This window comes from Trichechus manatus, unplaced genomic scaffold (assembly GCF_000243295.1).
Source record: "Trichechus manatus latirostris isolate Lorelei unplaced genomic scaffold, TriManLat1.0 scaffold00010, whole genome shotgun sequence".
Lineage (NCBI taxonomy): Eukaryota > Metazoa > Chordata > Mammalia > Sirenia > Trichechidae > Trichechus > Trichechus manatus.
Genome location: NW_004443946.1, coordinates 7,038,180 through 7,064,564, shown reverse-complemented (window position 1 = coordinate 7,064,564; position 26,385 = coordinate 7,038,180). Strand labels below are relative to the sequence as shown.

At 38.9% G+C, this 26,385-nt stretch overlaps 1 protein-coding gene across 3 annotated transcripts in view; it reads left to right on the top strand.

Moving 5' to 3' along the window:
* The first annotated feature begins 23,858 nt into the window (after positions 1-23,858).
* Positions 23,859-26,385, top strand: part of DLGAP5 (DLG associated protein 5) — a 40,795-nt gene continuing 38,268 nt past the window's right edge. For all 3 annotated transcript variants that reach the window (XM_023726213.1, XM_023726211.1, XM_023726214.1), the window contains exon 1: positions 23,859-23,972. The gene's annotated coding sequence lies outside the window, so the exon portion shown is untranslated. The remainder of the gene's footprint in view (positions 23,973-26,385) is intronic.

Genomic DNA, 26,385 nt, shown 5'->3' with positions numbered 1-26,385 from the left:
TCTGCAGAACAAATAGTTTCTCATTAAACAGTTAGTACACATATTGCCCTATGACAATGGTTAACAACCCCACGACATGTCAACACTGTCCCTTCTCAACCTTGGGTTCCCTGTCACCAGCTTTCCTGTCCCCTCCTGCCTTCTAGTCCTTGTCCCTGTGCCTCATTAGTCCCGTTTTGTTTTATGAGGCTGTCCAATCCCTAGCTGTATGGTGACCCTTGGGAGTGACTTCACCACTCAGCTAAAAGGGTGTCCGGGGGCCATACTCTCGGGGTTTCTCCAGTCTGTCAGGCCAGTAAATCTGGTCTTTTTTGTAAGTTAGAATTTTGTATTATGTTCTTCTCCAGCTCTGTCCAGGACCCTCTGTTGTGACCCAGGTCAGAGCTGTCAGTAGTGGTAGCTGGGCACCATCTAGCTGTACTGGACTCAGTCTGGTGGAGGCTGTGGTAGCTGTGGTCCATTAGTCCTTTGAACTAATCTTTCCCTTGTATCCTGTTCTCTTCATTCTCCCTTGCTCCCGAAGGGGTGAGACCAGTGGAGTATCTTAGATGGCTGCTCATAGGCTTTTAAGACCCCAGACGCTACTCATCATGGTAGGATATAGAACATTGTCTTTATAAACTGTGTTATGCCAATTGAGCTAGATGTTCTCCGAGACCATGGTCCCCACAGCTCTCCGCCCAGCAATTCAGTCCCTCAGGGAGTTTGGATGTGTCTATGGAGCTTCCACGACCTTTCCTTGTACAAGTTGTGCTGGCTTCTTCTTTGATTTCTTGACTGCTGCTTCCATGGGTGTTGACTGTGGATCCAAGTAAAATGAAATTCTTGACAATGTCAATATTTTCTCCATTTATCATGATGTTGCTTATTGGTCCAGTTGTGAGGATTTTTGTTTTCTTTATATGAGGTGTAATTCATACTGAAGGCTGTAGTCTTTGATCTTCATCAGTGAGTGCTTCACTTTCAGCAAGCAAGTTTGTGTCGTCTGCATATCGTAGGTTGTTAATGAGTCTTCTTCCAATCCTGATGCTGTGTTCTTCTTCATAGAGTCCAGCTTCTTGGATTATTTGCTCAGCATACAGATTGAATAGGTATGGTGAAAGGATACAACCCTGACACACACCTTTCTTGACTTTAAACCATTCAGTATCCCCTTGTTCTGTTTGAACGACTGTCTCTTGATCTATGTACAGGTTCCTCGTGAGCACTATTAAGTGTCCTGGAATTTTCATTCTTCACAATGTTATCCATAATTTTTTATGATCCACACAGTTAAATGCTTTTGCATAGTCAATAAAACACAAGTAAACATCCTTCTGGTATTCTCTGCTTTCAGCCAGGATCCATACGACATCAGAAATGATATACCTTGTTCCACATCCTCTTCCAAATCTGGCTTGAATTTCTGGCAGTTCCCTGTGGATATAGAGCTGCAGCCACTTTTGAATGATCTTCAGCAAAATTTTACTTGTGTGTGATATTAACGATATTGTTCAATAATTTCCGCATTTGGTTGGATCACCTTTCTTGGGAATAGGCATAAATACAGATCTCTTAGAGTTGGTTGGCCAGGTAGCTGTCTTCCAAATTTCTTTTTTTTTTTTTTTTTTTATTGTACTTTAGATGAAGGTTTACAGAACAAATAGATTCTCATTAAACAGTACACATATTGTTTTACGACAATGGTTAAAAACCCACGATTTGTCAACACTGTCCCTTCTCAACCTTGGGTTCCCTATTACCAGCTTTCCTGTCCCCTCCTGCCTTCTAGTCCTTGTCCCTGGACTGTTCTGCTCCATTATTCTCGTTTTGTTTTATGCGGCTGTCAAATCTTTGGCTGAATGGTGAACCTCGGAAGTGACTTCAGTACTGAGCTAAAGGGTGCCCGGGGGCCATACAATTGGGGTTTCTTTAATCTCTGTCAGGCCAGTATATCTGGTCTTTTTTTTTGTGAGTTAGAATTTTGTTCTACATTTTTCTCCAGCTCTGTCCAGGACCCTCTTTTGAGATCCTGGTCAGAGCAGTCAGTGGTGGTAGCTGGGCACCATCTAGTTGTACTGGACTCAGTCTGGTGGAGGCCGTGGTAGTTGTGGTCCATTAGTCCTTTGGACTAATCTTTTCCTGTATCTTGTTTTCTTCGTTCTTCCAAATTTCTTGGCATAGACGACTGAGCATTTCCAGGGCTGCAGCCATTTGTTGAAACATCTCAACTGATATTCCATCAATTCCTGGAGCCTTGTTTTTCGCCAATGCCTTCAGTGCAGCTTGGACTTCTTCCTTCAGTACAATCGGTTCCTGATCGTATGCTACCTCCTGAAATGGTTGAACATCATGCAATTCTTTTTGGTATAGTGACTTTGTGTATTCCTTCCATCTTCTTTCGATGCTTCGTGCGTCGTTTAATATTTTCCCGGCAGAATCCTTCAATTTTGCAACTCAAGGCTTAAGTTTTTTCTTTAGTTTTTTCAGCTTTCTTTTTCAGCGTTCTTCCTTTTTGGTTTTCTATCTCAAGGGGAGGTATGGGTCAGGGAAAAAAGCATAATTAGCCTGTAAAATTTTTCCTGGCTTTTGTTTTCCAAAAACCTAAGCTCACTAAAGAATACATTTACTTTTTCTGTGTCTACAAAATATTTTCTGTCCTTATTACAACAGGACTGTACCATATTTCAGAGATCAAATTTGGCCTGCTGGATTGAACACCATGACCTTTTAAAAAGTCTAGCATCTTTTTCAAATGAAATGCATATTCTCAAGTCAGTTCCATCTTGAAGTCATTTTTCTTCTTTATATGCTAAGTATACAAGGATAAAGTTACAGACTCAATTTAACTATAAATAGATGTGATATCATTGTCAACCTGAGCTTAATTCCTTCTTTCGGAAGACGAATCTTTTTCTTTTTTAATAGAAACATTAGTTCATCCGCTTTGTTAACCATATCAGAATCTGTGTCATCACTTTTCATTTTGGAAATTAAATTGTTTGTGAGCCCTGGTGTCACAGTGGTTAAAGCACTCAGCTGCTAACCGAAAGGTCAGCGGTTTGAACCCACTAGCTGATCCGCAGGGAAAAGATGTGGCAGTCTGCTTCTGTAAGGATTTACAGCCTTGGAAACCCTATGGGGCACTTCTGCTCTGTCCTACAAGGTCGCTATGAGCCGAAATCGACTTGACGGCAGTGGGTTTGGTAGCTTTCTTAAAGCATGGGGAAACAACAGATTTTTGAAAAGGAGAATGTCTCTATCTGTAATTCCTTCATCTTTTGATTCCACTGTGGAATTTAGTGCCTTTCAGCTTTAACTGCTATAGGCCAATTGATTAATTAATTAACAAAGTCTCATTTGCCACCCAAACTCCACTTTCTATGTTGCCAGAAACAGGGCCTGGCCAAAGAATACACGAAAGCCCACAGGATTTGGTTTTCAGGGACCAGGATCCTTTTCCCCTTTGTGGTCAGCACCTACACAGAGTTTTGTACAGAGTACAGGCTAAAGGTAACTACCATTTTTAAAGAGCTAACTATATGCCCACTGCTGTGCTAAACTCTTTCGATAGGGTATTAAATTTAATTCTCAAGACAACCCTATGAAGTAGGTATTGATACAATGTGCAATTTACAGATAAAGTTTGAGAACAAAATCGAGCAGCTCCAGAACTAAAGCTCAGGTTGGTCTGACTCTAAAAGTTCTCAGCCTTTACCAGATTAAACAAATTGCCGTCCAGTCGATTCAGCCTTTTGGCAATCCCTTGTGTGTCAGAGTAGAAATGTGCTCCACAGGGTTTTCGATGGCTAATTTTTCAGAAGCAGATCACCAGGCCTTTCTTTCAAGGCACCTTTGAGTTGACTCAAATCTCCATCCTTTTGTTTAGCAGCAAGCGTGTTAATCTTTTGCACCACCCAGCGTCTCCGCTCTCAAGCTTTACATTATCAATATTCCTTGAATCAATGAATGATGCCTCTTGCTTCTTTTAGCTATCTAATTTCAAGATTTTAAGACTCCATTTTAAGACGTCTATGGGTAAAGCCCATCAGATGAAGACTACCAGGAGCACACTTGTTTTAAACACAGTTTGGTTTATTAACTTGCTTTGGCAAGGGAGCACACCACACCCATGAAAGACAGGGGTTGGGCTTGTCCTCCATGATTCTGAGGCGGGACCAGGGCAGGGCATCAGCTCTGGGTTGGTGCAGTCACAAAGAAGGAGCAGTTTAGCAATTGAATTTTTTGCTAATCTTTGTTCTGGAGGTGGGAGAAACAAGGCAAACTGGTGGTGTGACTGGTAAAAAAGGAGTAATCACTCAGAAGGAGAGGGAGTGTATGCCCTGAAGTGAAACGCTGTTTACATGGCCTTGGCCTCCTTCTCCTTAAAAGCATTTTTTTGTTGTTCTGTTAGGAACATACCCAGCGTGATTACTTGTTTCCTTGGAAACTACAATTTAGAAACCTCGTATCTGAAGCTCTAAAGCAGAAATTGAGGCCGCTTCCCTGTGTCAAAGTATCCCACATGGCTCAGATCTTTCAAGCTAAGGGTGAGATGTTCCACCCTCACTTGATATGGTTTCTTATAAACTAGGACATTGCTTTCCAACAGAAATAAAATGCGAACCACATATGCAATTTAACATTTTCTAGCAGCCACATTAAAAAATAAAAACAGGTGAAATTGATTTTAATAATATATTTCATTTAAGTCAATACTCCCACAAAATCATTATTTCAACACATAATGAATATAAAAATATTAAATTAGATATTCTACATTCTTTTTTTGCATACCAAATCTCTGAAATCCTGTATGTATTTCACACTTGTTGTGTGCCATCGAGTTGATTCCAACTCATAGCGACCCTATAGGACAGAGTAGAACTGCCCCATAGGGTTTCCTAGCATGTAATATTTACAGAAGCAGATCACCAGTCCTTTTCTCCTGTGGAGTCGCTGATGGGTTTGAACTGCCCACCTTTTGGTTAGCAGCAGAGTGCTTAACCATTGTGCCACCAAGGTGTCTGTAACAGATCTCAATTTGGACTTTAGATTTCATGGGAAATACTTGATCTGTATTTAGATGTTCATAAAATTTACAGTTGAAAAAGCAGATTCAAACGCCCAAGCTGTTCTAAACATACTTAAAAGTTTTCCAAAACTGAATCAAGCACCAGTCAAATGCACCATAGTTTTCCGCTAATAACGCGGGCCTTTTACCTTTGTTTGCCAAGCACATCCTCCCCCCAGGAGGTATTTTCCATAAGCTCTGCTATGCCAATTTTTTTTTTACATGTTGCTGTAAACAACTTAAAATTCGGTAAAATTAACAATTCAGTTCCTCAGTCATACTAGCTACCTTTCCAGTGCTCAGTAGCCACATGTGGCTAGTAGTAACCCTGTTGGGCAGCTCAGGTCTAGGATTTTAGAGAATAAGGTTTCTCATTACCATTTCCATAATGCTAACAAAAACAGGTGTTACAGGTTCACACATCCTTAGTTCTTTTTGTATCTTTTTTGTAACCACAAATTCTCTGTTGCATTGGATAAACTCAATTTTTTTAGACCCCAGTTTTTCTCTTCAGTTTCAGGGCAGGCCCATTATGCTAATTGGCCCCCTTCTCTCCCCTCCGCAGGGATTCTATCATCATTGTGAAATTAGAGACATTATTTTTTACTTCTTCCAAGTACATCCCTAATTGCATAAAGGAATTATAAGGAAGTTTTCAAAGCTTTTCCTGAAATCAGATGCCATCACTAGTTGTTAGCTGCGGCTGAGTCGGCTCCCAACTCATGGCAACCCCATGCACAATGGAACAAAATACTGTCTGGTCCTACACCACCCCCATGATAGGTTGCAGATCAGACCCTTGTGATCCACAGGGTTTTCGCTGGCTCATTATCAGAAGTAGATCGCCAGCCCTCTCTTTCTACTCCATCTTAGTTTGGAAGCTCCACTGAAACCTCTTCAGCATGATAGCAATATGCAAGCCTCCATTGACAGACAGGTGGTAGCCGCACATGAGATGCATTGGCTGGAAATTGAACCCGAGTCTCCAGGATGGAAGGCAAGAATTCTACCACTGAACCACCACTGCTTCCTCATGCCATTACAAGTAAGACACACTAAAGTTTCCTTGGGACTGAAATAATACGGGTGGCTTGAGTCAATGATTAGTGCTTTGGCAGACTCTGCAGCTCTCCTATCTTCATCAGTACTTTAGGATAGGGTCATATCTCATCTAGTTCCCAGACACCAGGCATTTTTGTGCCCCATGATAACCTAGTAGAGGGAAAAGGAGACTCATATTAATGTTTCAGTTCTGCCATTGACCATTGGGTAAAAAATTTTAATCAGCATGTTCTCCAAGGTCTGCACTGAAGTGAGAAATTGAACTGTGTTCCCCAGAGATGTGTGTCAACTTAGGCCGTGATTCCCAGTATCATGTGATTGTTCATCATTTTGTCATCTGATGTGATTTTCCTATGTGTTGTAAATCCTTCCTCTATGATGTTAATGAGGCAGGATTAGAGGCAGTTATGTTAATGATGCATGACTCAGTCTACAAGATTTGGTTGTGTCTTAAGTCAATCTCTTTTGAGATATGAAAGAGAGAAGCAAGCAGAGAGACATGGGGACCTCACACCACCAAGAAACAACAGACAGAATAGCACGTCCTTTGGACCCAGGGTCACTGCAATGAGAAGTTCCTGGACTAGGGGAAGATTGATGACAAGGACCTTCCCCTAGAGCCAACAGAGAAAGCCCTTCCCTGGAGCTGGCACCCTGAATTTGAACTTCTAGCCTCCTAGACTGGGAGAGAATAAATTTCTCTTTGTTAAAGCCATCCACTTGTGGTATTTCTGTTATAACAGCTCTAGATGACTAAGACAACGTCTTTCTCTGGATCTGGCTTGAATTTCTGACAGTTTTCTGTTGATGTACTGTTGCAACCGTTTTTGAATGATCTTCAGCAAAATTATACTTGCATGTGATATTAATGTTATTATTCGATAATTTCTGCATTTGGTTGGATCACCTTTCTTTGGAATGGATCTCTTCCAGTCAGTTGGCCAGGTGGCTGTCTTCCAAATTTCTTGGCATACACGAGTGAGCGCATCCATTTGTTGAAACATCTCATTTGGTAGTCTGTCAATATAAGACAACTGATAACTTGCTTCAGTATTGCATAAATATAATTAATCTTCAAAATAAAAGAAGCCATGGAGAAGTGAAGTGGTGTGATTATTTTGAGAGGTAGCCTGGTGTTCTAGAAAGAACATAAACATTGAAGTCAGAGAGATATGGGTTCAAATCAGGGGCCAAGTAGTGGAAGCACCAAGAAGTGCTAACCCTTTAAGCTGAACCAGCAGTACTGCTTTTAAGTGGAACTGAATCAAAAACCAGGCACTGTAGCAGTCCTGCTGACTCTGCAATATTCTCTTTCTTTAGATCAAATTGGATTAATATGTATGGATTAGATTCATTCAGAAGAAGCTTTGTGTAAAGTTGCACTCTGTGTTGCATATGTTCCCGTGGTAGAAAACAGGTTTCAAATGCAAGCCTAAGGATTTTCCAATTCACTGAAAGGAGCATTCTAACTTTATCAATGTATTTCATTTTCCCATTCAAAGCTGCAAGAAAACATCATCAAATAGTTAATACAAATGCTTTCTGCATGCTCATGTTGAAATATATTGACATATAGAACTCCATCTACTCTTATTTTATTGAGCAATCTTATTAACTGTAAAACTTGAATACTTCATTTTCAAACAATTTTAGAATTACAAAACAGTTTAGGTTTATTATTTAAAAATTAGGAAAATATATAACCTTATAAAGAAGAAAAAAAAAGTATACATTATTGTACCCTCAATCTAAGCATTATTAAAATTTTGATATTTCCTTCAAATATTTTTCTTTATCTACTTTCTATGTGTTATCTTGGGTGGGTTACTTTAATGCACGTTACTTAATCCCTCTGTATCTCAGTTTCCTAACCCTAACTACTATGTAGGGTTCTAAAACCAAAAAAACCAAAACTGTTGCCATCAAGTGGATTCTGACTCATAGTGACCCTATAGGACAGAGTAGAACTGCCCCATAGGGTTTCCAAGGAGCAGCTGGTGGATTCGAACTGCCAACCTTTTGGTTAGCAGCTAAACTCTTAACGACTGCGTCACCAAGCCCTTTATGTAGGGTTCTAATACAGATTAAATGAGTAAAGCACTTTGAAAACTGTGCCTGGCATATACCAAGAGCTTAATAACTATTAGCAATTATTATACTTATATATAAGTATTTTTTCCAAAACTATATTAAAAACGTATTAGGGTTGTATTCTGCTTTTTTTAGTGTTGTAACTCAACATTTTTCACATGTACAATTTAGTGATACCAATTACATTAATCATATTGTGCAACCATCACCAATAATCATTGCCAAATTTTCCATCACCATAAACAGAAACTTACTGTTTCCCAAACTATGACTTTCCTTTCCTGCCTCCCTTTCATGCCACTAATAAAACTTTGGTCTCTATACATTTGCCTATTCTAGATAGTTCATATAAAGGATATTATACAATATTTGCCCTTTTATGATTGACTTACTTCATATTCTGCTTTTTTTTTTTTTAACTTATCATTAGTTTGACAACACTTTCCCTTATAAAAGAGCTGATTAACATTGAATAAGGTTATCTCATTTCCTCTGGATTTAACACAAGGTGTTTGCTTACAGTTTGCCATTAAGAGAACTCTTTGAGGGCAAGGGCTGTATCATACTCATTTGTAGTGTTCTCAGTACTTAAGTACAGTACTTGGTACTTAGTAGAAGTTACTGGGTGGAGCAGTTAAGTGCTCGACTACTAACCAAAAGGTTGGCCCTTTGAATCCACCAAGAGGCATCTTGGAAAAAAGTCTGGTGATTTTTTCCAAAAGATCACCGCCACTGAAAACCCTGTGGAGTGTAGTTCTCCTCTGGAACACCTGGAATCAACTCAAAGACAACTGGTTTTGGTTTTTTGGTTAGTACTTAGCAGGGGCTCAGTGAAAGTTGAATTAAGTCCCACAAAAAGACGTAAGTGTTATATAATCAGTTATCTGAATTTGATACATTCTCTGATAAAAAAAATACTATAGGTAAATACCACTAATTCCGCTAATTGTGGGTTATTGTCCGCCCTCCTGCCCCCCGCCACTTGTTCACTACTTGAGTAATACTTTTTAAAAAATTTTTTTTTATTTTATTGTGCTTTAGATGAAAGTTTACAGAGCAAATTAGTTTCTCATGCAAAATTTTATACATAGATTGTTTAGTGACATTGGTTGCAATCCCCGCAAAGTCTCAGCACTCTTTCCCTTTCCACCGCAAGTTCCCCGTTTCCATTTGTCCAGTTTTCCTGTCCCTTCCTGCCTTTCCCTCTTTGCTTTTGGGCAGGTGTTGCCCATTTGGTCTCAATGCTTGACTGAACTAAGAAGCACGTTCCTCACCTGTGTTATTGTTTGTTTTATAGGCCTGTCTAATCTTTGGCTGAAAGGTGGACTCCGGGAGTGGCTTCAGTTCTGAGTTAGGGTGTCTAGGGGCAGTAGTCTCAGGGGTTGCTCCGGTCTTTGTCAGAACAGTAAGTCTGGTCTTTTTTGTGGATTTGAATTTTGTTCTACATTTTTCTCCCACTCTGTCCAGGACCTTCTATTGTGATCCCTGTCAGAGCAGTTGGTAGTGGTAGCCAAGCACCATCTAGTTCTTCTGGGCTCAGGCTAGTGGAGGCTCTGGTTCATGTGGTCTGTTAGTCCTCTGACTAATATTTTCCTTGTGGGACCAACAGATGTATCTTAGATGGCCACTCAGAAGTTTTTAAGACCCCAGATGCTACTCACCCAAGTAGTATGTAGAGCATTTTCTTTATGAACTATGTTATGCCAATTGACCTAGATGTCCCCCAAGACCATGGTCCCCAGCCCTCAGCCCCAGTAACTCAGTCCCTCAAGGTGTTTGGATGTGTCTAGGAAACTTCTATGACTGTGCCCCGTTTGTGCTCTATTTGATTAATACCTTTTTAGAGTATTAAAAATGGCTATAGCGATTGGAGTAGAGAAGAAATTTGCCCCACTTTCCAAACTTTGCAAATATATTGAGATCAATCTCCAAGCATCCAAATACCCATTGAACAAGTGCCTGTACATGTCCACAATGTACAAAGTCATTGTGATATTTAAGATTGACATTGTGATAATAATTTAACAAATGTGTAATTATAAAGTAACCAATAATGATAATTAAAAAAAAAAAAGAACAGTTGCCTTAGAGTTAAGTCCAACTCATGACAAACCCCCTTATGTCAGAGTAGAACTCTGCTTCACAGGGTTTTCAATGGCTGATTTCTCAGAAGTAGATCACCAGCCCTTTTTCTGAGGTGCTTGGCACTTATGGGTGGACTCGAACCACCAATTTTTCAGTTAGCAACAAGTATATTAACCATTTGCACCACCTAGGGACTTCTATAAAGTAAGAAGAGAGGAAAGAAAAAAATCTTCTCTACCTCCAGTTTAACGTGGCTATTATAATTTTGGGATATTCCTGTTCACTTTTTTCAAACTGATTTGAACTACATATTTTAGATATTTATGTTGTTGTTGTTGTTAGTTGCCGTGGTGTTGATTCTGACTTGTAGGGATGCTGTGTGTTCAGAACAGAGCTAACTGCTCCATAGAATTTTCAACACTGTGACCTCCTGGGTGGGTCTGAACCATCAATCTTTTGGCTCGTAGTGGTGTGCTTAACAGTTCGCACCACGCAGGGACTCCACGTAGTTATAACAACAGTAAACTAAAATTGTACTTTCCATTTAACACTAACACGATATCATGCACATTTTTCTGTCATTATTTGGCTTTCACAGCTACAGTTTTTAGTGATTGCATAATATACCATCACACAGATTAGACTCTTTACTAAGCCATTTCTCCATTGTTGACATTTAACTTGCTTCTAGTTTTTTATTGTCAGGAGATTGGTGAACAACCTTAGGCATATGAGTTTATGATAAACCACTAAATATGGCATTTTGGGGTCAAAAAGGCTCTGAATATTTTATGGCTCTTGGCACATGCTGCCAAATTGCTTTCCAAAAGGATTATATTATAGTGTCACTAACTATATAAAAATAATTCACCATATATGTACCAGAATTCAGTGTTATGAATTTGATCCTGGCATAATTTCTTTGCCATGTAGAAAATCACCAATTTATTTACGGCATTCTTTCTTGTATACATGCATATTCATTTTCCCTAAAATCCATAATAATGGAATGTTGATACCTATTTTTAAGTGGTACTATTACCTTTTTTCCACAGCCTCTTGACAGTTTTTTATTTCAAGGTTTCCACAATTACAAAAACTGCTGAATCCTCAATTTTCAATACCAATATACAATCCTGATTTTAGGTCATCATTATTTTAGGTTAGAATGTACCATAAATGGTATATAGTTGAAGTTTATAGAAAAGACTGAATACTTTTGCAGACCTGCACTTATAAATTTAAAAATGTTTCTCTAATTGGGATGAATTTGTTTTTTGATGGTAAAATCTCAACTAAATTAACTGTTGTTGTTAGGTGCCATCGAGTTGGTTCCAACTCATAGCTATCCTATGTACAACAGAACGAAACACTGCCTGGTCCTTTGTCATCCTCACAATCATTGTTATGTTTGAGCCCATTGTTACAGCCACTGTGTCGATCCATCTCATTGAGGGTCTTCCTCTTTTTCGCTGACACTCTTCTTTACCAAGCGCGTTGTCCTTCTCCAGGGACTGGTCCCTCCTTATAACATGTCCAAAGTACATGAGATGAAGTCTCGCCATCCTCACTTCCAAGAAGCACTCTGGCTGTATTTCTTCTGAGACAGACTTGTTCATTCTTCTGGCAGTCCGTGGTATATTCAATATTCTTTGCCAACACCATAATTCAAAGACATCAGTTCTTCTTTGGTCTTCTTTATTCATTGTCAAGCTTTCGAATGCATATGAGGCAATTGAAAATATCATGGCTTGGATCAGGCACATTTTAGTCCTCAGTGTGACATCTTTGATTTTTAACACTTTAAAGAGATTTTTTACAGCACATTTGCCCAGTGCAATACATTGTTTGATTTCCTGACTGTCGCTTCCATGGGTGCTGATTGTGGAGCCAAGTAAAATGAAATCCTTGACAACTTCAATCATTTCTCCGTTTATCATGATGTTGCTTATTGGTCCAGTTGTGAGGATTTTTGTTTTTTGTATGTTGTGGTGTAATCCATACTGAAGGCAGTAGTCTTTGATCTTTATCAGTAAGTGCTTCAAGTCCTCTTCACTTTCAGCAAGCAAGGTTGTATTATCTGCATATCGTAGGTTGTTGATGTGTCTTCATATAGTCCAGCTTCTCAGATTATTTGTTCAGCATACAGATTGAATAAGTATGGTGAAAGGATACGACCATGACCCACACTTTCTTGATTTTAAACCATGCAGTATTCCCTTGGTCTGTTCAAACTACTGCCTCTTGGTCTATCTAGAGATTCTGCATGAGCACAATTAAGTGTCCTGGATTCCCATTCTTCGCAATGTTACCCATAATTTGTTATGATCCACACAGTCGAATGCCTTTGCAAAACTGGCCAGTGAAAAGCTTATGAATACCAAATTAACTGTTATATTTGTCGATTTCATTACTTAATTTAATGTGGAAGTGCAAAAAGATAACATAAACCAAACGTGTTGCTTCGAGTAGATTTTGATTTCTAGTGACTCTACAGGATAGAGTAGAACTGCCCCATAGGGTCCGCCAACTTTTCGGTTAGCAGCCAAGCATTAACTGCTGCGCCAGCAGGGCTCCTTAACACAGATAAATAAAATTTCATAGAAATCCAATAACTCCTTTTGTTTCAAATATTCAACTAGTCTATTTCCCTCTGTCCCTACCTTGTTTGTTGAAACTACTAGTTTGATTTATGAATCTGTTAAAAGCAAGACTTATCTCTAGACAATCACTGTTAAGAAATCTGTTTTTTTTTTAAACTTTATTGTGCTTTAGGTAAATGTTAACAGTGCAAATTAGTTCCTCATTCAAAAATTTATACACAAATTGTTTTTGAAGAAATCCATATTTTGTGTTGTTATTTTTCAAATTTTTTAAAAGGAACAAATAGCATATTAATTTTAATACTTTCTTCTTTAGTAATATAATCATTTAAGGTTCAAAATTTCCCTCAAAGCATTACTTTTGCTGTATACCACAAATTTTGATTTGTACTTTTAGGTATTTTTAAATTTCCATTGTAACTTTTTGTTAAACCTAAGAGTTATTTAACAGGGATTTTTATCTTTCGCTCTTAATTTCTTAATTGGATATCTATTCTTTGAAGTTTGTTAAAGCTTTCTTATGGACTAGTATGTGATTATTTGCAACTCTTCTATATATACTTGAGAAAAATGTGTAGTTTCTAATTGTTGAATGTTTCTTTGGTCAACTTTGTTACTTGTTTTGTTCAGATCTTCTATATATCTTTGTTAAGTCCTTGTCTGTTTGCCCTATAAACAATGAGAGAAGTGTGTCGAATTTCCCACTATGATGGTGGATTTATCAATTTTTTCTGTAGTTCTATAAATTTTTGCATCATCAATTGTGAGACTATTTTATTAGATGCATGACATCAATAACAAAACCCAAACCCTTTGTGGATGAGTCAATTCCAACTCACAGCAATCCTATAGGACAGAGTAGAACTGTCCCATAGGGTTTCCAAGGAGTGGCTGTTGGATTCGAACTGTCGACCTTTTGGTTAGTAGCCAAGCTCTTAACCACTGTACCATCAGGGCTCCTATTATATATATATATATATATTTCCAATTGCTTTATCTTGGTGAATTGAAACTTTCATTGTTTTAGTGTGACCCTCTTCACTCCTACCAGCTTTCTTTAGATTAGTATTTACCTGATTTGCTATATACCATCCTTTTACTTTTCACTCTTTAAGACCTTGGCTTTTGGCAATACATCTTATAAACAGCATATATCTGGATTTTTAAAATCCAATTTATTTATTTATCTTTTGACTGGTAAACTTATTCCATTATACTTACTGTAATTATTGATTTACTTGCAACTACTCTATCATCTTAATTTATAATTCCAGTTTGTCCCATTTTTTCTGTTTCCTACTTTCAAAAAATTCTATATGTATAAAAAAACAAACCTGTTGCCATCTATTTGGACCCATAGCAACCCTAGAGGACAGAGTAGGACTGCCCCATAGGGTTTCCAAGGAGCAATTGGTGGATTTGAACTGCCAACTTTTGGTTAGCAGCCATATGACTTAACCACTGCACCACCAGGGCTCCATATATGTATAAGCCCCTAAAAGGAAGTACTGGTGGTGCAATGGTTTAGCGCTTGGCTGCTAACCAAAAACTCAGCAGTTGAAACTTTGAACCCGTCAGTCCGTGGGAGGAAAGACCTAGCCTGGTGATTTGCTCCCATAAGATTACAGCCTAGGAAACCCTATGGAGCTCTTCTACTCTGTCATATATGGTCACATGAGTTGGAACCGACTCAACAGTACACAATAACAACAACAATAAGCCCTGAATAAAACAAGAATTTTAGTTATTAACTAAACTTTTGTCTTCACCTCACTGCCACCATCCATAGGTTGATATTATCTAGAGACTTCTAATTCTGGGTTTTTGTAAATACATAGCTTTCTTTTTCCTTTGGTCTTAGCATTTATTAAACAACAACAGATATCCTTCAAATATCTATTTTTATTTTTCTCTCTGCATCTCCCAGGGATTTTAGTTGTTGCTATATATGAGCAGGCACAGTTTATCTCAGGGAATGGCAGGCAAGAAGCAAAAGCCAAACTCTTACAATTTCTTTCTAATTTTATGCTCCCATTGCCTCCTGCCCAGGCCATACCCATCGTTTCATAAACAACAATTTAAAACAGCTGCATTGCCCCAGAATTTCCTCTGCTTTCTCCCTATTTGGGGCTTACGCAGTAACTTGGCATTTTCCCCTCTACAGCACCTCTAAAAATGATCTTATGAGAGGGAATCAATAATTTCACTATTTCAGCATTTTGGTAGGAAGCAGAACTGGAACTAATTATCTTATTTAATCCTCCCAGCAACCCTAAGAGGTAGATAAGGAGATGGAGATTCAGAGAAGTGCAGAAAACTTGCTAAATGTGAAGAGGCAATTTTAAACCAAATCTATTTGACTCCAAAGCCAATGCTGTTTTCCATTCTCAGATAAATGCTGAAACAAGCCATAGTTCCAGCCAGGAAGATTAGAACACCTGGGTTTGAATCCTGGCTTAATTAGCTATGGGATCTGTCAGGGTTTGAATTATGTCCCCCCAAAAATGTGTGTCAATTTGGCTGGGCCATGATTCCCAGAATTGTGTGGTTGGCCTCCATTTTGTGATTGTAATTTTATGTTAAAGAGGATTAGGGTGGGATTGTAACACCACCCTTACCCTGGTCACATCCCTGATTCAATGTAAAGGGAATTTCCCTAGGGTGTGGCCTGCACCACCTCTTACGTTACAAGAGATAAAAGGAAAAGGAAGCAAGCAGAGAACTGGGGACCTCATACCACCAAGAAAACAGTGCCAGGAGCAGAGCGTGTCCTTTGGACCTGGGGTCCCTGCGCAAAGAAGCTCCTAGTCCAGGAGAACACCAAAGAGAAGGCCGACAGAGAGGAAAAGGCTTCCCCTGGAGTTGACGCCCTGAATTTGGACTTTTAGCCTACTTTAACTGTGAGGAAATAAACTTCTCTTCGTTAAAACCATCCACTTGTGGTATTTCTGTTATGGCAGCACTAGATGACTAAGACAGGATCTTGAGTAAGTCATTAACCAAATCAAAGTCCTTTCTATCACTAAAAACTCTGATTCCTTGCTTACAGTCTTTGCCTGTGTTTCAGTAATTCCCAATGAAGCTTTAATTCATTGTACTATGGTTCCTGCCACCAACATTCAGCCAAAATTGTTCTCACTAAGGCAGCCAATCTCATTCTTCTTGCTCAATTGATAGAATATGCAATGTTCTATTCTTCATGTTACACTTTGTTTTATGTCTTTTAATTCAATCAAATACTATAGTTAATTCAGAAAACCACCTAAGTTTGCTGGGGAACTTTATTCACAAGCAGCCACACAAACAGGTTTCATTTATATGTGATGCTGAACAATTTTTTTTAAAGTGAGAAAGATGGGCAATACCATATAGGAATTAATTCGATATGGATCATAGACCTAAACATAAGAGCTAAAACTAAAATGTTTCTAGAAGAAAACATAGGAGAATATGGTCTTGGGGTGTGGGGATATATGCCATTTAAACATGGCTGTACTGTTGACAACTGCAGCCCCCACAGGCCTCTATGCTGCACAGCATGTTGAGACTTGTCTCCAACATGTCGAGACTTGTCCCATGTGTTCTCCCAAACCCTATTGTCCCTTTACTGATTGACTTGTTTACCTGAATTCCTTCTTCCTTGCCCGTACTCAAAGCCCATTGTTTTGTTAATTGCCTTATTGATTGCTGTATTGACTATAAAATAAACTCCTGGGACTGAAGTGGGGGTCGACTCCTCAGAGTGACCCTCCTGGCCCCACTTCTCTGTAAGAGTTGTGCAGTTGGTTACTGTCTTCGCTGTCCCGATTACCGTCGCCGCTGCGACATTGGGGTAGGCAAAGATTTCTTAGAGAGGAAATGAAGCACTAAACATAAAAGAAAAAAAGTTGGTAAATTAGATTTCATCGGTCTTAAAACCCTCTACTCACCAATGACACTATTAGGAAAATGAAAAGGCAACCCACAGACCCAGGCTTCCCGCTGTTAGAGTGGGAGGTTACAGATAAGGGGAGGAGGCTAGATGATCCATGTTGTAATGGACTAGAGTTGGAAACATCAGCATGAACTTGTGTTCAGCTTAACCCTTTGCTGTCATGTACATTCTAAACTCATAGCAACTCTATAGGACAGAGTAGAACTGCTCCATAGGGCTTCCCAGGCAGTGATCTTTATGGAAATTAGGTGTGGAGCATATGGGAACGCTCTGTACTATCTTCACCATTTTTCTGTAAATCTAAGTCTATTCTAAAATAAAAAGTTTACTAAAAAAAAGAAAAAAGACAAGCCACACCCTGGGAGAATATATTCACAGTACACATGTCTGACAATGTACTTATACCCAGAATATATAAACAGCTCCTACAAATAAATAATAAAGACAACCAGATTTAAAAAAAGATAAACATTCTCCAATTTAAAGAAAACATAGACAAAAGACTTAAACAGGCATTTCCACAAAATAAGAAATAAAAATCGTCAATAAGCATACAAAAAATACTCATCATCATTAGACACTGGGGAAGTGGAAAATTAAAACAAGATACCATTTCACACCCACTAGAAGCATTAAGATTAAAGACTAACAACCTCAAATAGTGGGAAGGGTGTGGAACAACTGGAACTTCTATACATCACTGATGGGAGAGTAAAATGGTACAATCACTTTGGAGAAATGCTTGGAAACTGCTTATGAAGTTAAGCATACCCAGAATGACCCAGAAATCCTACATTTATATTCCCCCAAGAAAAATAAAATATGTTCACAAAAACACTTGTGCAAGACTCTTTATAGCAACTTTATTCATAACAGCTCCAAACTGGAAATGACCCAAATGTCCATCAATAGGTGAGTGGATAAACAGTATTCAAAGGAATACGTCCACCAGCAATAAAAACGAATTGTTGATTCACACAACAGTATGGATGAATCTGGAAAACATGCTGAAAGTAGGCAGACACAAAACAGTACCCAACCATTTTTTTATGGTGATACAGTGGTTGCCCAAGGGTTGGGGGATTGACTTTGAAGTAGGGCTGGATTAAGGCATGTGAGGCCCTAAACACTGATAATCTGTGGAGCCCCCTCCTCTGCTTACTCAAGCATTTGAACAGGATATGTGAGTTATATATATATACACATGTATATATATGTGTGTGTGTCTTAGCTAGCCATGATGTAACGTCTTTTTAAATGAGACTATAATATTAGCGATTGAAGGCAAAAGTGACATATGCCATTTTAGTGGAATGAGATGAACTGGATTATAAAACTTTTAGTGGATGCAGGGTACTAAGATTTTTACTATATGCCACATTTTCTACAAAAAGAATACACCACATATTCTACAACAAAGAAAATGAGTCAGTGAACTTAGTTTTCAATTAAGTAAAATTCTATTGATCTCCCATAACAAAAAATTGACTTTCACCAATTTTGCTTTAAACAGCTCATACTTCAATTTTGATGCTTGTTTCATAATAAATGCTATAATTATAAATGAACAAACGAAAAGATGTCATAAAAGAAAATTTAATGATCAGAAAACAAACATTACAACAAATTACTATATTTTATTTTTAGATGTATCTTTTATCTCTAACATGTTATAATAAAAACATTTCTTTTTTTATGTTTTTTTTATTGTACTTTAGATAAAGGTTTACAGAGCAAACTAGTTTCTTATTAAATAATTAATACACATTAAAAACATTTCTATTCTTTGTTCTTACAAATTCTTGAATGATTTCATCACAGTTAAGCTGCCGAACAGTATCTACTTCCAGACATAATGAGGATAACGAATCAAGTCTTTTCTTGAATCATTTTTGTATGCTAAGGGTTTTTGAGTCTCTGTAGGAATGAAAATGAGCATTCTGTTGTGCAGTTTGTGATCATTAAAGTTAGGAATATGCATAAAGCAATTTCAAGATTGGGAATTACATATTTTATTTTATCTTCTGTTATGGAATCATACATGCCTACATGGGTAAAATTTGTCTTTTCTGAATCTCTAAACTTAGTTCTCATGTAAGAATGAAACTGTCACTCTTCTCCATAAAGGTTTGTATTTAAGTCAACAGGATAAGCCTGCACTAATTTCTTGGATGCCTTCATGCTTTTTTTTTTTTTTAATTTTTTTTTATTGTTGTAGTTTAAATGAAGTTTACATTTCAAGTTAGTCTCCCATACAAAAATTTATACATACATTGTTATGTGACTCTACCTGCTCTCCCCATACTGCGACAGCAACTCCTCCTTTCCACTCCTGATTCCCCATGTCCCTTCAACCAGCTCCTAACCCTCTCTGCCTTCCCATCTCACCTCTGGACAGAAGGTGCCCATTTGGTCTCTTGTATCTACTTGAGCTAAGAGACATACTCCTCACGAGTATCATTTTATGTCCCATAGTCCAGTCCAATCCCTGTCTGAAGAGTTGGCCTTGGAAATTGTTTTATTTCTGGGCTGATAGAGAATCCAGGGGCCATGTATTCTGGGGTTCCTCCAGTCTCAGACCATTAAGTCTGGTCTTCATACTAGAATCTGAGTTCTGCACTCCACCTTTCTCCTGCTCCATCAGGGACTCTGTTTCATGCATTCTTCATCAGGTATATCCACATTGTTTAAGAAGGAAAATCTATTTGAAAGAACTTCATACACTTTCATCCTTCTTTTCATGCAAGGTTCAAGTGTGTCAATGATGGTGTAGTATGTGGTTATGTGAAACTGATCTCTGGCATTCAATAATACTTCTAGAGCACTTCCATCATTTAATTGTTTCTTTCTAATGCTTCTGCAACGGTAAACTGCTTGATAATCAATATTTGGGAGTATTTGTTTTGCTGTGTTTTCAAAATCTTCTCTTACATTATGTAAATACCTTGTTAATGACTGACAGAGATCTGTGCATGACTTTAAATTTACTTCTGAATTTTAGAGGGCTTGATTCGTCTGATGAAAATGCTGCAATATATTTTTCTATACAATCTACATAAATACACACTCTAGTGTTTGCATTTTGTTGGCAATGTTTTTAGCTTCTCTTTTGGTATCTCCATTTTGTGTCTGGTCTTTAGCAATATTTTCTAAGGCTTATCTAGAATCTGAGAGTATGATTCCAGGATTACACTCACTGCTACAGCATGCACTTCCTAACGTGCATTAGAAAAACATTTTAATACTTGATCATTGACTAAATATGTTTTAAGAACTGCCTATCAGTGAGTAGAGGCAGCAAAAAATATGTAGAGTAACTGAACAGTAGGAAAAAAATCCTTCTGGACAACAATCTACTACGCTATGTTCTACAAGATTAAGTGAATGCAAGGCACATGGTATGAAAATGGCATATTCTTTATGTTCTAAGATTTTCTGTTGCATGCCTTCATAATGCCCTGACATATTGGCAGCATTGTCATAGTACTGGCCTGTACACTTAGAAAAATCAGTTTTTCAAACTTCACATAAATAGTAAAGTACTTGATTTGCAATTTCTTCACCGGTATGACATTTAAGCTGTGATAAATCATTTAACAGGTTTTCCATCTGTTGGAGATGCGTATCTTAATACGATACTTAGCTGATCTGTATGAGAAGGACCAGGAGTGGAATCTACAGACAAACTGAAATATCAAGCTATTCTTATTTCACTGAAAATACTTGATCGAACTTTATCACTTATTAAGTTTACTAATTCTTTACACGTTGTCCTAGATATGCACGATGGGTTGCCCTTTCCTATATTAACATATTTTGAGATGTGACCTGCTAAAAATGGATCAAACTGAGCAATAAGTTCAAGTAAACCCCCAGAATTTCCATTTTGTGGAGACCTAAACACTTCATTTCTTCCTCAAAAAGATAGTTCACATTCAGCAATTATTATAATGACATCAACAACGTGTTGCAAAATGGCTTTCCAATAATGATGTTCTTCATTAATTTGTGTTTCCAATTCATGAGTTAAGCCAAAACGATGTCTTTGGTTTAAATATGACAACACACAATCTCTATGAATTGATCTGTTTTTATGTTTATAAACCATATTCGAGTTGTGCCAATCACTAATTATTTACGACTGAATAGTCTGCAAACAAAACAATATAGAGAGCCAATTGATGGAGAATACAGTAGCCACTCCATCTTATAATTTTCACCACTAGCTTTGCACCATAGAAATATATTCTGGCTGGAGAATCTTGTTTGTTTACCATCCAGAAATTTTCAACAGGAATTTTCAAACGGTCCACTGTGATGTTGACAACCACTTGGCCCTCTTTTGATCCAATAATTTACATCATTAGAAGAAAATTATTCCACAAAGCAGGATCTGTATTACTGTTAGTTATGGGGTCTGCAGATAGGACAGTTTCAGATTCTAAAATAGTTTCACTTTCTACACCATTAATTTTTTTACTACTGCAAGGAATGCTGTATATTTGTATTGCTATTAGTAATTTCAGCACTAACGGTAGTAGTACAACCATTTGCACCCATTAAACTTCAGCACTCAACAGAAGAAGTGTTTTCTGATTCATTACGTTTTAAAAAGAAAATTAATTTTGGAATTGTCTTTAGGGATTCACAAATCCTTTTCTTTTTACCTTCTGTGAGCTTTCATTTTTGTGCTCCACTTACTTGCCATTTCATTTTACCTGGAGATAAAATTATGTCACTTTTTAAATTTGGTTCTACTGTAGCAAATAAATTTGAATAATTGAAAATAAATAAAATTTATAAAATAAAATTTACATTCAAATTTGGACGTTAACACACAAAAATTATATCTGAAAATTAGTAAGCAAAAAAACTGATTTGGAACATGTAATTTTGTTCTTCAGTTCTCACATAGTCAAAAGAAATAGCACTTATAAGGCAGTCAGAAATAATTCCATTTGTTTGTCTTATGATGCTTGCTGGTGGGCCCTTGGCAGAGCCCTGCAAGTGTTTCTTGTCTTGAAATAATACTTAAAAATTTGTGCACTTACCTTCCATCCTTTTATGCTGGTCTTCACAGTTCATTTGACTACTGCTGATTTTCAACTGGGGTGGCGAGAGAGCATGACACAAACAAAAGGGTATGCTCAATCTGAAGTTTTGGTTCCCTTTGCACAGGACCAGATATGTGAGGAATCACGCGATAATAGCCGCCACTGGGGCGTTCTTAAGGTAGCCCTGGTGGCACAGTGATTAAAGCATGGACTGCTAACCTAAAGGTCGGCGGTTGGAAACCACCAGCCGCTCGGCAACAGAAAGATGTGGCAGCCAGCTTCCCTGAAGATTTACAGCCTTGGAAACCCTGTGGGGTCGCTATGAATTAGCATCAACTCCATGGCAGTGGGTTTGGTTTTTGGTTTGGGACGTTCTTACGTGGGCCACTAGAGAGAACTGAACGTGAGGTTATACCTGATCAGTTGGAAATGAAAAAGAAAATGTAACTATTATCATATACAAAATTTATGGAATGGTATCAATTTCATTTACTGCCCTACCAGTTAGTTCCCTTCCACTCCTTCAATCGCTTTTCCTTGGGTCCCGACTGTTCGGCATCTATGGGTTTTTACTTTGGACAACTGGCGCCCCTGTTCTGTAGATGCCCTAAGCATATACTTACCTTGCTTATTGGGTAATCTGTCCCTGTTTTGAAGGCAGCGTGAGAGAACTCGTTTGGGTGATGGAAATGCTCTATATCTTGATGAGTGGTGATTACACAGCTGTTTAATTTATCAAAGCTCACTAATTTTCACACCAAAAAAAACTGTATGAAAATTTGATTTCAGTTTTAAAAAATGGACTAGAAAAAGACTGGAGACGTTGAACAGTGACACCAAACGAGGTAAAGAAAAATCTGCTGTGGTAAGCCCTTCCTTTAAAACATTAAGCAAAGCATTCTAATAACCTCTGCTGGATTTATGTAACTAAACAGAGATATTAAAAAGCCGTACAAGAAACCCTGAGAGTATGGCCCCCGGACACCCTTTTAGCTCTATAGTCAAGTCACTTCCGAGGTTCACCGTTCAGCCGGGGATTGGACAGCCCCATAAAACCAAATGGGACTAATGAGGCACAGCAATCCAGGGACAAGGACTAGAAAGCAGAAGGGGACAGGAAAGCTGGTGATAGGGAACCCAAGGTTGAGTAAGGATAGTGTTGATGTGTTGTGAGGTTGTTAACTATTGTCATACGGCAACATGTGTACTAACTGTTAAATGAGAAAGTATTTTGTTCTGTAAGCCTTCATCTAAAGTGAGAATAGCAGCACAACTGGAAGAGCGTAGTCGATGTCACTGAACTGTGCATGTAGAAATTTTTGAAATGGTGTATCTTTGGCTATGTATATTTTCACCAAAAAAAGAAAAAAAAGGTCGAGAAGGGAGAGGGTTGACATGTCGTGAGGTTGTTAACCAATGTCATAAAACAATATGTGTACTACTGTTTCATGAGAAACTATTTGTTCTGTAAATCTTCACCCGAAGTACAATAAAAAAAAAAAAAAAAAGCCCTGCAAACTCTGAGTTTCTGGCCGAGTCCCAGAGGACCCCACTGGGTTCTTCCGTCTTTCCTTGGGTATCCCATAAACTCTGAGAGCTCAAGAGCAGATCCAGGCAACCGATCACACGCGAGCCCAGCAACCTTGCTGCTCTTCCCTCGGCCACTCCCAGCCGGTCGGTGGCCAGAGCGCCCCTCCTCATGAGAGTCTCCAAAGCTCCCGTCAGCGCCGCAGTGTCAGCTGGAGGCCTCCCACAGTTAAACTCCCCAGCTTATCTCCGGTCGCCACTCGCCGTTTTCTTCCGCTCAAGCCCATCCTGTGAGCCGTCTCTTCACCTTTCAATCAATTCAAATATCGCTGGGAGCAAACCAATCGCAAGCCTTGTCGAAGGGAAAGGCGGACACTTTGCCCGGAAGTGTTGGTTAAAGTCCCTCCAATCAGAGGCTAGGTGCGGGAAGTTTGAATTTGGCGGAATCTCCGGGTGTAAGCGGTCCTGCTCCGTGGCGGCGGTGGTCTCCCAGACCGAGTTATTATTGTTAGGGTTCCTTTACTTTTAGTGTTGTTGAGGTTTCAGGCTAGAAGGTGCTTCAGGTAGGTGGGTGCTGGGGAGCTGGAGGGAGGGCGTTAGTCCGCTTCCGGTGAAGGTTTAGGACGTCTAAGAATCCGGCTGCGAGCCGGACGCCCGTCGGGGCAAAGAGCCTCTAGGACCGTGTTGCTTGTCTTTGCCGAAGCTGATAACACGGTCCTTCAAAAGAGTAAATATTTGTTGCTATGATCTTTGTAGCAATCTGTTTTTCTAGTGGGGCGCAATTTTGGCCTTTGGAGTGATGCAGGACATTGGCATCCCTGGTCCTGATGTTAAGTTCCAATAGTTCCTCTCGGATCTTGTGACAACTAAAAACGCCCAGGCTGAGAACCTTTAGGCAAGCGGGACTAACGAACGCTCTCCAGACTCTGAAGCGAGAAGAAACTCCAGTCAGCCAAAGAGGAGAACTTAGATGTGTGGCTTGGAAGCCCAGCCTCACCACGTATTAGTTGTGCTAATGTGGGCTGTTAATTTGCCTCATCTGTACTAGGGCGATAGTAGTAACTGTCTTTTAGGGTTATTATGATGATTAAATATGCGAGTTCTTGATGAAAGGCACAGTCCATTGTCCCTTACCTAGGCTCTTGAAGGAAAGTGTTAGCATCCAGGTCAAATGGATCCTAAATTTTTATACTCTGTTGATTGCTTAAAATCATTTAACATTTTAATTTGTTGTATGACTTGTGCAGATTTTTCGTTTATCTGGAATGTTCTAGTGGACTTTCTTAGTTATTGTTGAAAAGAGGATAGTGCGCCTATAACTTTTTTTTTTAATTGTGCTTTAGGTGAAAGTTTACAGAGCAAATTAGTTTCTCATTCAAAAATTTATACACAGATTGTTTAGTGACATTGATGCAATCCCCACAATGTGTCAGCACTCTCCTGCTTTTCACCTTGGGCTCCCCGTGTCCATTAGTCCAATTTTCCTGTCCCTGCCTTCTTGTTTTTTGCTTTTGGGCAGGTGTTGCCCATTTGGCCTCATATGCTTGATTGAACTAAGAAGCACTTTCTCCACGTGTGTTATTTGTTTTATAGGCCTGTCTAATCTTTGGCTGAAAGGTGGACTTCCAGAGTGGCTTCAGTTCTGAGTTAGCAGGGTGTCCAGGGGCCATGGGGGTTCCTCCAGTCTCTATCAGACCAGTAAGTCTGGTCTTTTTTGTGAATTGAATTTTGTCCTACATTTTTCTCTCGCTCTATTTGGGGCCCTCTATTGTGATCCCCGTCAGAGTGGTCGATGCTAGTACCCAGGCACCATCTAGTTCTTCTGGGCTCAGGCTGGTGGAGGCTATGGCTCATGTGGTCCATTAGTCCTTTGGACTAATATTTTCCTTGTGTCTTTGGTTTTCTTCATTCTCTTTTACTCCTGTTGGGATGGGACGAATACAGTAGCTTAGATGGCCACTCAAAAGCTTTTAACACCCTAGATGCTACTCATCAAAGTAGGATGTAGAACATTTTATTTATAAATTGTGTTATGCCAGTTGACCTAGATGTCACCCAAGACCATGGTCTCTAGCCCTCAGCCCCAGTAACTTGGTCCCCCAAGGATGTGTCTAGGAAGCTTCTATGACTTTGCCTTGGTCAAGTTGTACTGACTTCCCCTATGTTGTGTGTTGTTTTTCTGTTCACCAAAGTGAACTTTGTCTACTATATAGTTAGTGATTTCCCTCCCTGCCCCTCCCCTCCCTCATAACCATCAAAAATTGTTTGTTTTTTCTGCGTGTGAACCTTGAGTTTTTGTAATAGTGGTCTCATACAATATTTCTCCTTTTGGGATTGACTTATTTCACTCAGCATAATGCCCTCCAGATTCATCCATGTTGTGAGATGTTTCAGGGATTCATCATCGTTCTTTATCATTGGGTAGTACTCCATTGTGTATGTACCATAATTTGTTTATCCATTCATCTGTTGATGGGCACTTAGGTTGTTTTCATCTTTTTGCTATTGTGAATAATGCTGCAGTGAACATGGATGTGCATATGTCTGTTCATGTGATGGCTCTTATTTCTCTAGGATATATTCCTAGTAATGGGATTGCTGGATCATATGGTATTTCTATTTCTAGGTTTTTAAGGAGGCACCATACTTTCCATGGAGCCCTGGTGGTGCAGTGGTTAAGCGTTTGGCTGCTAACCAAAAGATCGGCAGTTCAAATCCACCAGCCACTCCTTGGAAACCCGATGGGGCAGTTCTACTCTGTCCTCTAGGGTCACTATGAGTCGGAATCGACTATAGGGCAACAGGTTTGGTTTTTGATTTTTTTTTTTTAATATCATTTTCCATAGTGATCGTGCCATTTTACATTGTTACCAGCAATGCAGAAGAGTTCTAATCTCCCTGCAACCTCTCCAACATTTGTTATTTTTTGTTTTTTCAGTTAGTGCCAGTAATGTCGGGGTGAGATAGTATCTCATT